Raw genomic sequence first — 16421 nt, forward strand, 5'->3', positions numbered from 1 at the left:
AACTCAAGGCCTCATTATTTTTAGGCTTTTTTTGTAAATCTTTTCATTCATACATTTTTTTTCAACGTTGGACATGACAATTAGAGCACTTTAATAGCTAATCAACCAGTGTAAGACTATAATGAGCAGAACTCACATATTATTCCACCCAGACCCTTATAACAGAGCTTAATTGAGCTTTAAGTGCTTTGAAGCACTTCAGTTAGTTCCTTTCATAAGAGTAGATTTCATCCATTCTGAATTCTCATGTAAAAGAGCTTTTTAAAAATGTCACATTTAAAAACATTATTTCCAACAGCAAATGTTAACAGTCATGTACAAAAGGTATGTAATCATAACTGCTTTCATCCCATGGCATTTCATGAGAGCTATGTATTTGCAAGGGTTGTTTTTTTCTGTCAGAATATTAATGCAAGACCAAAGTTATCGTTTCATGTCCTGAATACATGCAAATTGAAACCAGTATATGCCAACTTCAGTTTGTTGCTGAATCTACTAGAAAAATTTTCATATATGTTCATAAAAGTCTGAATTTTGCCCTTTTAAGCAAAAGATACTTTACTTGGAGAAACTAGAAAGATTAAGATAAAAATATGAAGGTCTAAATTTGTTATATACACTTTATATCTTTAACATAATGGGAATTTTGTCTGCATAAACACTAAAGGATGTGGTCCTTTATGAATGAAGATCAAGATATAACTAATGAGATTTCTAAATGTGAAATTAAGAAATTCTAAGTGTGAGAAAGTATCTTTGGACATAAAAACCCCAAAGCTTCTTCAGTTTCCTGTTACGTAGATGTTGTGAAAAATCCCTATATTCATTTTACCGTAACACTCTTGTTAAATATATTCTCACTGGAAAAAAATAGATTTCAATTTATGAAGAAAATTGAGCATACATAGAAAAATGTTCTAATTGCAGTTTTAGGCTACAAAGACTTTTGCTATATTCAGGAAAATACTCCCATAGAACTACATGACTTGTTAACTAAATAACACACATAAACATTTTCATTTCCGCCTCTGAAGATATTCTAGTATATTTTCCCCAGAAGATTCAAACTAGTACATGTTGAGCAAGTAAAACAAAACATCTTTACAAATGTATAGACCAGCATGTAAAGAATGTAGTTTACAGATGTCACAGAATTTACCATTTGTTGATAATGTCAACCTAATTGCACAAGACTCTATAAAATACTCAAATAATATGAAATAGAAACTCTGCTACCTACTAGAAGGTGTTACAAAGTTTACTGAAAATCATTATTTCCAACCCCAAAAATAAAACTTTGCGTAAATATTTATGACATTATAAAACTCCATGAAAGCCAGTACCTACTTCGAGAAATAAATAAATACAAATCTATGGGTGTTTTAATAACTTTGCCAAAACTTGCAAAATCCCATGGAACCCATATTACACAATCTGAGTCCTCTCTCTCATCTTCACGAGTACATCATAAAATTTTTTATAAATACAAAATACTGAAAAAAAAGTCTGTGTTTTCCTCTTGTTAATTATTTTATTTTAATAAGCTGGTTGATACATGTCATGTAACAACAACTGCACAAACCTCAAGTAAGCTGAACCATAAGAACATTCTGTTGAGAGAAAACAAACAAATGTGACTGTTTTTTTTTCTATTATGATAATTAAAATGTTAGAGAAATGAACTAGAAACATTTTTAGGTTATTGAAACCCAAAAAAATAAGAACTAGTAACAAGACGTAGCATTTCTACAGGTAACTATGCTTTCAGAAAAATGTCCTGTTAAACAATACCACAGATTTCATCAGACTTATTATTAATCTGGTCAAACTTCAGTCTGAAAATCTTCTATAGATGCCAAACACAGAATGTCAAGATCTATTATATCAATCACATCTTCTAGGAACAATGAGTGAAGATAGTAAACGAGTTAAAAAAAATGAAAAGAGAGAATTAAACTTAATAGATTGCACCAAATGCTCAGGTATTTTTCGAATAATTGGAAACTGTGTCTAAAAAGCAGTACATGGGATGGGAAATGGAGAAAGTAATTGCCATAATACAGCAAATCAATGGTCCATCTAGTCCATCATTCTGCCTCCAGAAACATGCATAAAAAAAGCTTAATGAAGCAAACAGAATATGCATAAATCATCAGCTGCCTTCAGAAAATGGTCCAGGAACTCAGAGCTCACTTTATAACAATAGTACTTAAAAAGGGCAGAACTATCTCAAACTAAAAAAAAAAAAAAGGTGCATTTATTTGTGCAATTGTCTTTTCTACAAATTTCATCCTGTGTCAAAAGTGTGTTCTGAGCAGAATTGAAGTGTACTTCCTACCGCTGCCTGGTGTTCAATCTGCTAATGTATCTTAATATATTTTGTATGTCTATTTTTTTTTTAATCTCGTCTTAACATAATTTAGAAGCATAATGAATCACAGACTGTGCTGTTGCCCCACATGAATTGCTTGGTCATGAAGACTGCGATTACTTTCTGCTTGTGCATGAATATTTTTAATTTCTATGCCAGTAATCCAACTATTCCTCTTTTTTTTTTTAAGCCCCTTATGGATATATTTATCCTTACTTTACAAAATAAGGAGGGAATAATTTATAGACTAACACAGAGCTAATGAATCATAATAAAAGCATCTTGGAGAAAATGACTAAATATGAAGATTACCAGAAACAGACAAGCTCCAGGGTAAGTACTGAATTCCAGTGACAGAAGCCAGAGAAAGGAGTAACTGCATGTCAGCGGTTTACGGGCAGGTTCAGCCCAGTTCTGTGACTAGTGGGGCGGGGGACCCATGGACCCATGCCCCGGGAAAGGGAGAAGGGAAAAATGGGTAGGGAGATGGGCCTAAGAACAAAACAGCGACAACAATCTGAGGAGAAACAAACTAATTTACTAAATAAGATATCGGAATGCAAAATAACACAATACAATAAAATATAATTACAATTTAAGCTAATAAATCCAATACAATGAGGGAGAGTGTCCAAATACAAGGTAGTCCTTACTCTAATACCGATGGTGAGACAGCTTGGGAGCGAGATGCTGCCGGGATGAGAGATGAGATGAGAAGAGAGAGACCAGGTCTTGTGATGCGCAAGTTTTTATCTTTCCCTCTGACCGGAAAACGGTAACAGGACAGCAAAGTCCTCTGGGGAATGTAGTAGTTCTTCTCTTCTGAGAACCAGGTATATACACTACATGATGTTATGATGCGGAATACCAGTAACCAAAAATCATAAAACCAAGACACTGCAGGAGTATCACTATAGGAAGTGAACTTAAATGAAAACCAAAGTAACAGGAAGTTAACAAAATATTTGATTTGTGACACTGAAGCCAGTCTATTAGGCCAAAGGGACAGAGAGCAACATAACAGTAAGATTCATCAGAAGCTTGTTTCAACATGGTGACATTCAACAAATCCCTGCAAATGATCGTGTGATGAGGGCACATGCCCTGTCCTTCTTAACCTTCGCATCCCATGGGCCTGGCCCTGAAAGCTGCTCTGTACCTTTCACAGTTGCCACCTTGAGCTGTCTTCTGATGTGCATTAACAGACTCATCTCTGATGTGGGTACGTTCTTCACAGACTTTGTAGTCTAATCAATCTCTTGACTTCCAGGATTTGGTTGTATAGTCTTACTTAGTTTGTAAACTTGGATGAGGTTTATTTGAGATTCTATCTAATGTCAAAATATTTATTTTTAATGGCAACAATAATGTCACTTGTGTCTAGGTGTTAAGAGAGTTCACCTGACACCACCATTCTAAAATTAAAGGAATTGAAAACAAGAACAGCAGACTCAAATATAAACTTTTTCTGTTAAGAATCACATCGTGTTGCTTTCTAATAAATGATTTTCTGATTTAGTTTTTATGAACACTTGGCTTGGAGATTATTTTCATTTTCAAAATAAAAAAGTATAAAGTTTCATAATCAGTGTGACCCTTTCTTTTCAAGATTTATTAGTATGCACAATCAAAATATTTACATCTTTATTATAATATATAAATAATATTCTATCTTCAGGTAAAAGGATAGGAAAATACTTAATATGTCACTTTTTGGAACTGATCATTCAGTTTAGTCAATTTTTTCAAATGTAGCTATCAATTAATTTTTCAGTTATTTTACATGTTCATTTTGAATACGGATGGCTACTTTGTCTTCAGTGGCCAAGGGCTGGTTCAGGAAGAAGTCCAATTATTTGAATGACAGAATTTTAAATGCTATGCCATGTACTAAATGTTGCACATCCTTCATGACATCCTTACACTGACCGCTTAACAGTATTTCCTCTATTATAACTGTAACTCGGTTGATCTACTATAATGTTATTTGCCATTCAGTTGTGCAATAAGCTCATGAAAGGAGGCCATGGGCCTCTTCAGGCCTATTTCAACTACTTCTGGTGAACGATGCCTCCCAGCTGAGTGTACTGCCCTGCTGCATGGGAAGGCAGTATCCTTCACTCATGGGTGGCTGAACTTCAAGATGACGTTATGAGATGGGCTGAACGTGTACTTTGTTGAAATACCGGGACATAACGTAGGAAAACTTTTTCAAACAGATCCTTCTATCGCTAGAAAATACCTGTGCAACGCCTTCTCTAAACAAAGTAGGATTCATTCTCAAGAGCAAGGAAATACAATAGGGACACACATATTAGGAAAACATATATGAGAAATACAAGATCCATAGTAAGAAAAGTTAGCAATTTCCTTGTCTTTGGTTCTAACCTCCAAGTTCATACTTCTATAACAAAAGTCAGTGTTTGAAGTTATGGTAAAACACCAACTCATACAATGCAATTAAGGTCACTGCATGAGCCACCACAGTGTTCTTCTAGAAAATACTTTATCGTATTAAGCTTTTCAAGTTGAGTCCTATAAAAAATGCTTAAAATTCTCTTTTTTCCTCTTTTCTGTATCTTCCACTTATGGAAAGATAAGATTATCTCAGAAACTTCCTGTTTGCTACTGTTATTGCAGCAATTGGTTTAGCAAGTAGTACTGGACTTCAAACAGTTTTCAAGTGCAGTAAATTAGGTGATCTGCCTTGTTCTAATACTTCTATAGATCCATCAATTTTCAAAAATTCCTTATCATAAAGATCACACAAAAAGAATAACAGATTTTATTTTTTTTTTGTAAATGATCCACTGTTTTGGTAACAGCAGGAATTCCAGATTTTAAGTACCTTATGAAGGGAAATTCATTATCAGTAACTTCCATTTCTATGCATTTTCTTGATGTGTTTAACTTCTACTGAATCAGCTCAGAGCAGTTAAGGAACAAGAGAGCATGTTAAATTAACAAAAAGCTATATTTGCCCTTCCTTCTGTGACTCTAGATGAGCTTAGCATAAGAACTAATGTAATGCCTGCTTCCAGTTTAGGCCACAAACTGATAGTTATTTTCCTACCGTTTACTATTCAAGAGGAACAGCTAATTGAAAAGTATTTTTTCTTCCCTGCTTATAGATGGCAAATCACAGAATCATAGAATCACTGAATGGCTGAAGCTGGATGGGTCTTCTGGAGATCTGGTTCAACCCCTGATCTCCCAGAGTATTTTGAATATTCAGGCTGCTTTTGAATATCTCCAGGGAAAGAGAGTCCTCGGCCTCTCTGGGCAACCTGTGCCAGTGCTCTGTCAACCACACAGTAAATAAGATTTTCTTCATGTTCAGACAGAACTTCCTGAGTTTCAGTTTGTGCCCGTTGCCTTTTGTTCTGTCACTGGGCACCACCGAGAAGAATCTGGCCCTATCCTCTCGACACCCTCCTTTCAGATACTTATAAACACTGAACACTTCCCCCCTGAGCCTTCTCTTCTTCAGGCTGAACAGGCTCAGCCCTCTCAGCCTTTACTCATATGAAAGCTGCTCCAGTCCCTTCATCATTTCAATAGCCTTCACTGGACTTGTTCCAGCAGCTCCAAGTCCTTCTTGTACTGGTGAGCCCCGAACTGAACACAGCACTCAAGGGGAGGCCTCACCAAGGCTGAGTTGAGGGGGGTATCAACTTCCTTGGCCTGCTGGCAACACACCTCCTAATGAAGGCTTATGTAATCACAATCAGTATTTCAGAGCATGTGAGTGATCTATTGATCACCGAGCAGTGATCATAAATACAGAATTTGCAAAGCCCATACATGTTTTCCTTTATGATCTTGTTCTCAGTTATTCTCCAACTTCTCAAAACCACAAAATCTGCAAGATGAGCACAATGCTCATGTTAATACTGTCACTGACTAATGATAACCATTTTGTGAGCATCAGGGAAAAATATGTGAGTTGATGCTTGTGTGAGTGAAAAATTTTCCTTCAATGTATAGATAAGCAAAACCTGTCCTACAGGGAATGGTGAAGTTACTTGGTCTGGCACCACTCATACAAAGAATTAACCATATTTAAAGTGATCTTGTTCATAATGAGCTTCCATCCTTCAGAAGCCTTCATTTATCTAACAAAGAATATTAAACAAAAGCACTCCTCAATATTAGTGCAATTTACATCAAATGCACTAGAGAAAATTACCTACTACAATTTTCTAAATCATTTAGTATTATGAACAGGAAACTAAAAGAGAAAATTACATTTTATGATTTGTAGGCTATTGAAAACACGCTACATCTGAATTCACACAATCTGCACATAATCATTTTGCTCTCTCAGTAGTAAAAGACTTTCATAAACCAGAGAACGAAAAATAATATTCTGTGAATTAAGCAGAAAAATGTTAAGTTCCTCTGACTCTGCATGAGTAACACATTACTTGTGATCTCCTCTTAGACTTTGGCCCCTGAGCCAGGGAGCTCACTTCTCAGGAACTCAGGAATTAAACAATTATCAAAATGAACGGTTTTCTTATACTAATTGTATGAGAAGTGATAGGTCACTTAATTATATTTTTTTTCTCTCTCCTTGAATGTTTTATTGCTTTTGTAACATGAAATTAGAGAGCTTTCATTTCTTATCAGAATTAAGTAATGATCAGGTTTAACATATGCTAAAATACAAAACTTCAAATAAATGTTTAATTCAGAATCTACTCTGTACACCAACAGGAACTACAGTCAAATCAGTGCTGCAGAACAATCCATTACAGTCACCAAGCTTTGATTACTAAAATAACTGGTTAAACTTGAAGTGTGTTTCAGATATTCTTACGGCTCTTTCTTGCACAGCAATGAGCATTTTCCCCCTCCCATGCCACATACAGTTCTTTGAGACATTTAGGATGTCAGAAGATTGAGAAACACCATTGTAGCTAAAGATAAAGGTTCTCCTTGCTTAGCGATTTACAGGACACTCAAGGAAGTGTGGTACAAAAAAGACAAAGGCAAAATTGCTAAAAGTAATTCTATGTATCAAGTAAAGAGAAAATAGAGGCCACTGAACTTGTTCCTTTTCCCTAAAACAAGACCTCTTAAGAGAAAAATAGTTATTAAATCACACTACATTGGGCAACAAAGATAACAAAGAAATACTGCAGATTTCACCTTTTTCGTGGTTATAAAGACTAACATTAACTGCTCCTCGGTTAGATTTCTTCTCTTTTATAGGATTTGTACCCCATAAAAGTGTAAATATCTCCAGGGATTTGGAGAACTTGTGTACAATTTTGGAAAAAAAATAAAATTCCAAAAGTATGCAACTATTACACAGGCATCACTGATTGCATGACAAGCATTCCAGTAGTCATGGGAAACAGAAGCATCAAAGTCTTATGGGACTATATGTGCACTGGAAAGGAAACTATTGCCTCTTAGTAACTCTACCATAAGTAACATCTTCACAGAGATATAAGATAGAAATGAGAAAAAGAATGACTGGTAAAATTTCATACTACTGCAAGAATTACTAATATCAACTGCAATCCATTAAATATTTTCTGTAAAATCTTCACTGTACAACAAAACAAATCAAAGGATTTCACTGTTTCTCCCCATCTTAAATTCATAAGTACCGAAGGTGAAAATATAAAGTAGCAATCATAAAAGGTCTAATCCTAGAGATCCAGTTCAACTGTTATTAAATTAAACTTCAAAACTCTCGTGCTTAAAAAACTTAAAGGATAAAATAATTTTTTTTTTTTTATATTCAGTTTTATACATGAATGCTGGAACAAATTTTATCAGACCAGCCCATTCAACAAGTAGCAAGGAAAGCAACTCTGCAAAACAGAGGGAAAAACCTCAAGTTAAAAGCTTCAAGATAAAAATTATCAGGTATCTGTTTTGTTTATCTATTGATATATCTATTTTTTTTTTCCTGAGAGGTTTTACTTTTAATTTGGCCCTTGGCTTTTGTACTGACCTTTTTTAAATCTTGTAAAGTATGTATTTAAACACTCTAATTTAGATTTTAAAAATCTAGAAATTGCCACATATATAACCTTGTGTTTTAAAAGAGAATTAACACGATAGCTAAAGCAGTAATTACGGCTCCAATAAAAAAATAATTTTTCCCATATGTACATTCTGCTCCATCTATGAGTCTCAATGCTTTATGATGTCTGAGAGTCAAACTCTGCAGAGATGTGAAATTTGGGGTACATTACACCAGATAAACCATATATTAAAAAATCTGGCATCTACTGCATGCCCACATGTAAAATAGTATGGCTGCATTAAAAAGGAACAAATAAAACTCTAGAAGATGATGGATGCCTCATTTAAAAAGTTTGCTGTGTCATAAATTCCTTTCCTACGGCATTCTCAGAAGGTTGCCCCAGTCAGAAACTCTTAACAAACCCTGTTGATATTGCTCTCTGACTGCAGAATGAAAAACCTCAGGAACAGATATTCTTATTGAGCAAAGGAGTGCCCAGGACAGCTTGTGAATAGCACAGACTAAGTAACATTTGTGAAGAAAGGTGAAGAGATGAAGCATACCTGAATTTGAACTCTCCAACCTCTGCACAGAAAAGAAAGCATCTTTATAGAAATTCCACGTAGAATCATGCTGCACAGATCACAACATTTAGCACGAGTATTCAAATCTCACTGATTTTCAAAAAAAAAAAAAAAGCTTAACATGTTTTGGAGTGGGAGAGTTTTTCATATTTGCTCTAAAGTCTTTTTCGTTTTTGTTTTTTTAAAATGCTACCTACTTTTTCAAATCACAGTCAGAGGTTCCAGGCTTCAAAATCTAAGGATTAACTACTTTTTTGCTATGATTATTCCCGTGGAGGAGCGTACTAATGAAAGATCTGTCCACAAAGAGAACTGTAAAATATGAGCCCAAATGCTAGAGTCTGATTACTATAATGTTAGTGGAGACAGCTGCCATTTTGTATCTTTTCCATGATAAATATGAGCTTTAACTTATTGTCATTTGTATATGATGGCATACCGTCAATATTTACAGTCAAATTTTTAAGTAGTGCATCTTTGTTAATGTTATAGAAGCAATCTAGCCTTCTGAAAATTTTTGAGATGTTGGTTACTCAGTGCCTCAACTTCAAAGCATTATCTCCTTTAGTAGGTGCCCTCATTACTAGTAACTGTGTAAAAATACAGTACTTTTTAAAAAATAATCTCGTCCTTCTAATGATATCTAACCTTAAACTATGCCCTCATTATCTGAAAAAAGATGAAACTGCCTCTTTTTCTGAATATATAAGCTAAACCCTTTCACTCTGTCACAGGTAGGTTTTGCAAAGGAAGTCAACAGGTTCTCTGGACATTTTTTTCAGCTCCTTGTGTGTCATCTCTGTATCTAATTCTTCAACTATCCAAATTAGCTTTAATCTTTTAAAATTCCTTACATCCGCAGCACTAACATCAATGCATGCAGTTTCAACAAATGCATGTTAAAATGCTTTCCTGCTGGAGAAAAAGTGCATGTTGAAATACCCAATAAATGTCAAGATATGTTTTTTATTGTCCATTGCTTTTTGTTCTCTAACTTTCTAGAGTCTAAGTGGCAGATTGTTTGCAACTCAATCTGGAATAGAGTAAATAGTATGAAGGCCAGTATGTTGAACTAAAATGAAAATAAGAATGCAAATATCTGAATGCAAAACTGCACACTCAGTGCCTAAGTGATTTTCTGCAAAAGGAAACATCTACTGCATAGTCTGCAAACAGCTTCAGTTCCAATCAAAACATTAAATCTAGCTAAACTGAATCTTACTGAAAAGTGAAAATAATGCAAAACCTGCCCTATTTTAACTTAACATTAGAAATGTCTCCAGCATGTAACAAATAGTTTTCACATCTGTTGTAATATATGAATTACTCATATGTTCTTGGATTTTAGTTCATAACCATCTAGCACTTGAAGAAAATTAGGTATCCATATGGATTTTATCTGATCAAGCAATTATATTAGATTCTCATTACATATATTTTTGCACTCATGTATTGTCAACTCACTTCAGAACAGAAGAATTTCTCAGCTGAAATAATACTTTTGGGATGGCTGGGAGCAAAGGACAGTCTACAGAAGTGTCACCTAACTTGGGCTGTTACTAATCATAAATAGGTCTGTGTGCAACACACAAGCAGCAAGATAGTATTACAGCTGTAAAAGCCTTTTGCAGAATTTCATCCAGGTAGAAAACATGATATATGCAGCCAATTTGCAAAGAAAAAAAAATGACCTAAATACTAATAAGATATAATTTCTAATACTAAAAATATTCCAGATAAAACGTATTAGGGCCATAGCAAAAGTATTAGATCCCATCTAGAATCAAGTCTGGAATTAAAGCAACATGTGTAATGAAAAATCCTTATTATGAAATCACAATAACGTGTGATCTATATATAAATAGTTGCTCTGAATACAATGCCTCCTATTTATTTCCATAGAAACTACAGCAGTTACAAAGAGTGCTGTAAGAGAAAATTCTCAGATACTATTTTTCAAAATAGTCATCACCATTACCCATGCATTTTTGCCAGCAATAAACAAGAGCCTGCATGGCATGCTCAGAAAAATCTGCACCAGTGGATGGGACTCACTCACTGTCAGCAATGCTGAAATGCACTATGCACTGCCTCGCTGTGCTCACATGCACTGTTTGGTCTCCACAAATGTTCAGCAAGCATCAGTGAATGTCAATGGGCGCCATTTTTCTGCATGGAGGAATTCAATTGTACACCTTTGTTTCATATGTATTTCCATGTCAGATGCTGTTTTGTCAGACTGTCCGTCTGCTGCCATCTGTCACAAAGCAACATTTTGTAATAGAATACTGGCAGGAAAGTTCAACCTCTACTGCCGTATCAACAACATCCACCCATGATCTGATGAGCCAATGTAATAAAATAGGAGGCATTACTTTTGGAGCATCCTTTGTACACCTGAGGAACTGTTCAGATCTTATTTTTTAATCAATAGTGTTTGATTTAAACAATTATGATGATGTAGATCTTAAAACATCGCATGAATATTCTTGTTTGAATGGCCAACAAAACTTCCTTATTGTGTACTCTTGCTCACTTTCATAAATATATCCTATGCTTACTTCATCATAACTCTTGCAGTGCTTCAGTAAATTTCTTCCATCCTGTCTCACTGAGTTTCTGTCTTTCAGTCTTTGTTTTAAACTGCTTATCTAGGTGGTTTTTGTTTTGGTCCTTAACTCCATATGAATTAAAAAACATGTTGCATATCTGAGGACAAGCCATAAAGTCAGGTTTACAGCATATGACTACAACTGTCTCATTGATGAGAGCAAAACAAGAACAATGCTTTTTTCTTCATGCATGCTTTATGGGTTAAAAACAGTACAGCACTACATGAATTTTAATTTCTAATTTGCAGTTGGTTTTGCTTCTGTTATTTCAAATGAATAAATACAGATTCAGGAGCAGAATATCCAGTAGAGTTCACAAGGGGTCTGGCAATTTCAAATAAGGTGGTACAATCTAATGAAAAAGAGTGAGAGTGAGCACTATATCAAAGGTAGATCAAGTTAGTATATACGTAATGGAGAAGCAAAAAGACACAAAGGGTGAGGGCCAAAATTACCATGACACGGATAGAAAATTTCAATTTTCAGTGGTATTTTGGAGACAATCAAAGAAAGTAACAGAAAATTAAGGACAGTCAGTTGGAGGAAGATTGATATATTTAACATGCAGTAAGGCTAATATTACCATATTTAACATGTAATCCAATTGGTGTATGAAAAAATGGTTGTAGCAGTGTGAGGGTAAGATAAACAACTGGAGAAGATGGAGAAAAAGTTCTGATGGTAGTTCAAATACACATGAGGCTTGTAGAAGCAGAATTTAAATACATAGTCATTGCTTTTTTGAATGTATCTGAACAATTTGCTATGGTCCACCAACTAAATATCAGAGCTGAAATGGTGATCCTAATTTCCACCAAAAAAATCTAAGCATTAGACATGTATCCTATTTGAATAACTCTTACTGCCAGACCAGAGATCTGCATTTCCAATGGACTTGTCTGATGCCCAATACTTTTCACGATAATTGAACAGTAGCTACTTGTGTCTACAAGCCCTAGTACTTTAGAATCTTTATTTCAAGAATAAAATAAACCCAAAAGAATCTCTCAAGATCAAATTAATGAAGAATTTCCACAGCTTAGAACAGTAACTTATTTGTGTTTGGGTTTTTTTACTGGAATGCACACAAAGCAGATACTCAAGTTTCAGGAAAAAGAATATTTTCTACAGAAAAAGAATACATCTTTTTTCAAGGTGTCACAAAACAAGAAATGAAAAAGTACTCTCTGGTTCAGCACAGTTCAGAGTTAACACAGTTTACCCAGGTCCTTTTTTGTTTGTTTGTTTACTTTGAATCCTATTGCATTTGCAATAGTGATTTAGTATTCGTTTATATTTACCACAGAATGATGAACTAATTCCATTTGATATTAACCCAAGTTAAATACTTTGATTTTCATTACATACATGAAAAAAGTTAATCTACTTCCCAGATGTGCAGCATTTCACCAAAATCACTGAATACTTCACTACCCTTTTCACCAAACACTTAACAGTGAAATGAAATGTTATTATAGGATATTATGACTTCATTGCTTTTACAGAACATAAATACAATAACTTTTATGTACTGAAAAGACATTGTGATAAATTCAAAGCACATAAATGTATATTGGGTACATAAATCAAATGTTGTATAATTTATATAAAGCCACTTTAATTAAACTTGTCAAACACACAACTAAAACATATTTTGTAATTAAGTCTAGAGCATTTTCAAGAATTTAGTTTCTTTAATTATCTGAAGCCAGACACAGAAAAGTGCTTTGAGGCAAAAATGGGGCCTAGCAGTGAAACTGCTATTGATTTGCTCAAAACTACTCACATGTTTAAAGTTAAGCTTGTGCTTAACAGTCTTGCTGGGTCACAGCCCAGTTGCCTAACCACACTGTGATTAATCATGTTATGAAAGCAACTTCTACATGCTTACCTTCCTTTGCTTAGAATCTGAAAAAAAAAAAAAAAAAAAAAAAAAGATTGTATAGGAGGTGGCAGCCATCTCAAAGCGATTATACACCACAGGCTTCCTTCTATTTGTGCGTATTCACATAACCTAGCAAGAAACACAGTTTCTTCTAGATTTGTAATGCATATACCAATACTTACTGGGGAGAAAACTGTGGGTCAAACTTGGAGAGGCAGTACATCGCCTCAGTGATTACCTGTTTTATGGACAACACTGAAAAGAGCCCAATAATAAAAGATTATATACTTTTGAATCATCCAGTGGCTGGTTTTATCTCCAATATAATAAGAACAACAAAATTTGTGAAGACTATTCCTCAGTCATAAGAGATCATAGTCTGCACATATAAAAATCATAATTTATATATCAGAGAAATGATAAAAAACATCTAACTATCTCATTGCTAGATGATCACAAAATGTATTTTACTTTCTAAAAACTGTCTTTAGATAGCCTATATTTCTAAAGAAGACATTTTTCAGATTTTGAAATGACATCAATTCTCTTAAGCGTTCATTTCTTTCTTCTAAAAATACTCCAGTACTGTAGGAATATGCTCAGGGAAAAAAAAAGCTCACTGAAAAAAAGCAATTCCACTTTTCCTCAGCTGTGCAGAGGGCTCAAATGGATCAGAAAAGCTCTTCAACCAGTGGAGTTACTACAGAATTTCATGTTTGTTTATACATGTGTTTCATTCACTTAACGATTCATAACTTCTGCCTTTGATTCCTCTAACTGAAATTATGTTTCCCTGCTATAGAGAGAAAAGACCTTATTATTCAATCACTATACTGTCTTCCTAAGTGAATAACCACCATTTTTTACCTCATATATATTCAGCAGCTACAAATTACAACAATTTTTCAGCATTGGCAGTGGGACATTTGAAGATAATCAATAACATTAATGGCCTCTCAAGCAACATCAAAAAGATGTGAACTTGCCTGATGTTAATGCTCCTATCACATTCAATTAACACTAAGTGCTACCACATTTAGGTGCTTCACATGAGAATAAGGTTCAGAATGAAGTACACAAACTTGACAATTGTACTGTCAGTGCAATGAATAAGGAAAGGTGAACATTTAAAAGTACAATTCACCTTCACTAGCCCAGGGCTTTGGCAAAATAGGAGGCATTAAGTCAGCTGATGGAAAGGTAAAGGCCACAAATTAAGTACATGCACAAGATCACTAAGACTTGACACTTGACAATAGAGGGATTTTCTTAATCATTTAAAAAGCCAACAAAGTTAGTAAATTGAACCGACAGAAATTTAAATATGTTTTTCTAGGCTATTCTTCTGGCAAGCAACAGTGAACTAAATTGTTGCTATTCCTAATACTGTTGTACAGAGCTGGCAAACAAAACTAATCTCATAAAATACAAGCCACAGCTTTTTCCCACAAAAAATATGAATGTTCCATTTTAATAACCCAGGATGCACTGAACACACCAAGAGGAATGGACAGGCACAGATAGAAGACAGCTGCAAATCACAGAATAACATAATTGCAGGGGTTAGAAGGGACCTCAAGAGATCATCGAGTCCAACCCGACTGCTAAAGTAGGTTCCTTACATTAGGTCACACAGGTAGGTGTCTAGATGGGTCTTGAATATCATCATAGAAGGAGACTCCAGAACCTCTCTGAGCAACTTGTTCTAATGCTCCGTCACCCTTACCGTATAGTTCATCTGGTTCATCTGCATGTTTGTGTGGAACTTCCTGTGTTCAAGTTTTAGGCCATTGCTCCTTGTCCTATAACTACACACAATCATGCGTATAAATCAGCTATCCTCTCAGCACATGCATGTTCGATCAGCCCCAAAGTTCAGTTCATTCTCCCTAAAGATCACAGTTTCTTTCCTACCAATGTTACACCTCTCTAATGTGATGCTATGAAGTTTTCCAGAGACACTGATATATGACTTTCTGTATCTGAGACTGGTAAGGAATGCATTGTCCCAAATTAACACGAGACGATCAAAACAATTTGTGGACAGTTTTACATTTGAAAGCATTTCTTTGGAGCTTTTTGCTTTCAAATGGGAATCAAAATTAATTTTATTCCCATTCGAATTAATTTTGAATTAATCAAAATCAAATTAATCATTATCAGCAAATCAGCCAATTTTATCTCCATGTAGAGTATTAGTTGTTGTTAAGAAAGCTCTCAATAAATTGATTTGCATTATTCCTGAATCTTGGATGTCTACATTGTGGTAGTGACCCCTGCTGACTAGGGGAGGCACAACTCAGGAGATAGAAAAAGATTCACCTTCCTCAAAACCCACTGAGTGGGATGAGACACTTACCCAAGATGAACCTGAAATTACCTAAAATAAAACTAGATTAAAATTTAAAAAAAATTACTTTCAACATCCAAAGTAGACTGCTTAATTAAAAATACTTCATAAAAAGATAGAAGAACTCAGCCTCCCTCTGTGCAAACTCACTTGCCTCAAGCTGAATCAGAAAAGGATTCTGATCTCACTCTTCTCTCTCATTCCTCCTTAAAGAAACAGTTGTTATATTGCCTGACCAGCTGCTGTATTCTGTACTTGACTGCCCTATAAATAATGCCTTTGCTAAGCAAGATTTTCTCTTGCTGGCTAGCTCTTGAATTTTTGTTTCTCCATTCACCTACACTATGAAACTATGCTTGCATACATCAATAAACTAATTTGGTATAAATATCTGCAAGGATTTTCTATTACTGTGTCACTATAGATTACTGGCCGTTAAGGTCAGACACAATAGCAACATCAATCACTTTGGATGGCCATGATTCTGGGTGGATTGACCTGTAAAGCATATCTTCAAGGGATACTTTAAAAATGGCATAATATCAAACAAAGAGGAAGCTCAAAAATTTAGTTTCCTTTGCTTTCACAGTGCAATATGATCCCTCTGCTTCCCCAGATACAATTATGTGTAAA

At 34.8% G+C, this 16421-nt stretch overlaps 1 long non-coding RNA gene across 1 annotated transcript in view; it reads right to left on the reverse strand.

Moving 5' to 3' along the window:
• Positions 1 to 16421, reverse strand: part of LOC110398361 — a 391001-nt gene that overhangs the window by 197951 nt on the left and 176629 nt on the right. The gene's annotated exons all lie outside the window — the stretch shown is intronic.

Source organism: Numida meleagris, chromosome 4 (assembly GCF_002078875.1).
Source record: "Numida meleagris isolate 19003 breed g44 Domestic line chromosome 4, NumMel1.0, whole genome shotgun sequence".
Lineage (NCBI taxonomy): Eukaryota > Metazoa > Chordata > Aves > Galliformes > Numididae > Numida > Numida meleagris.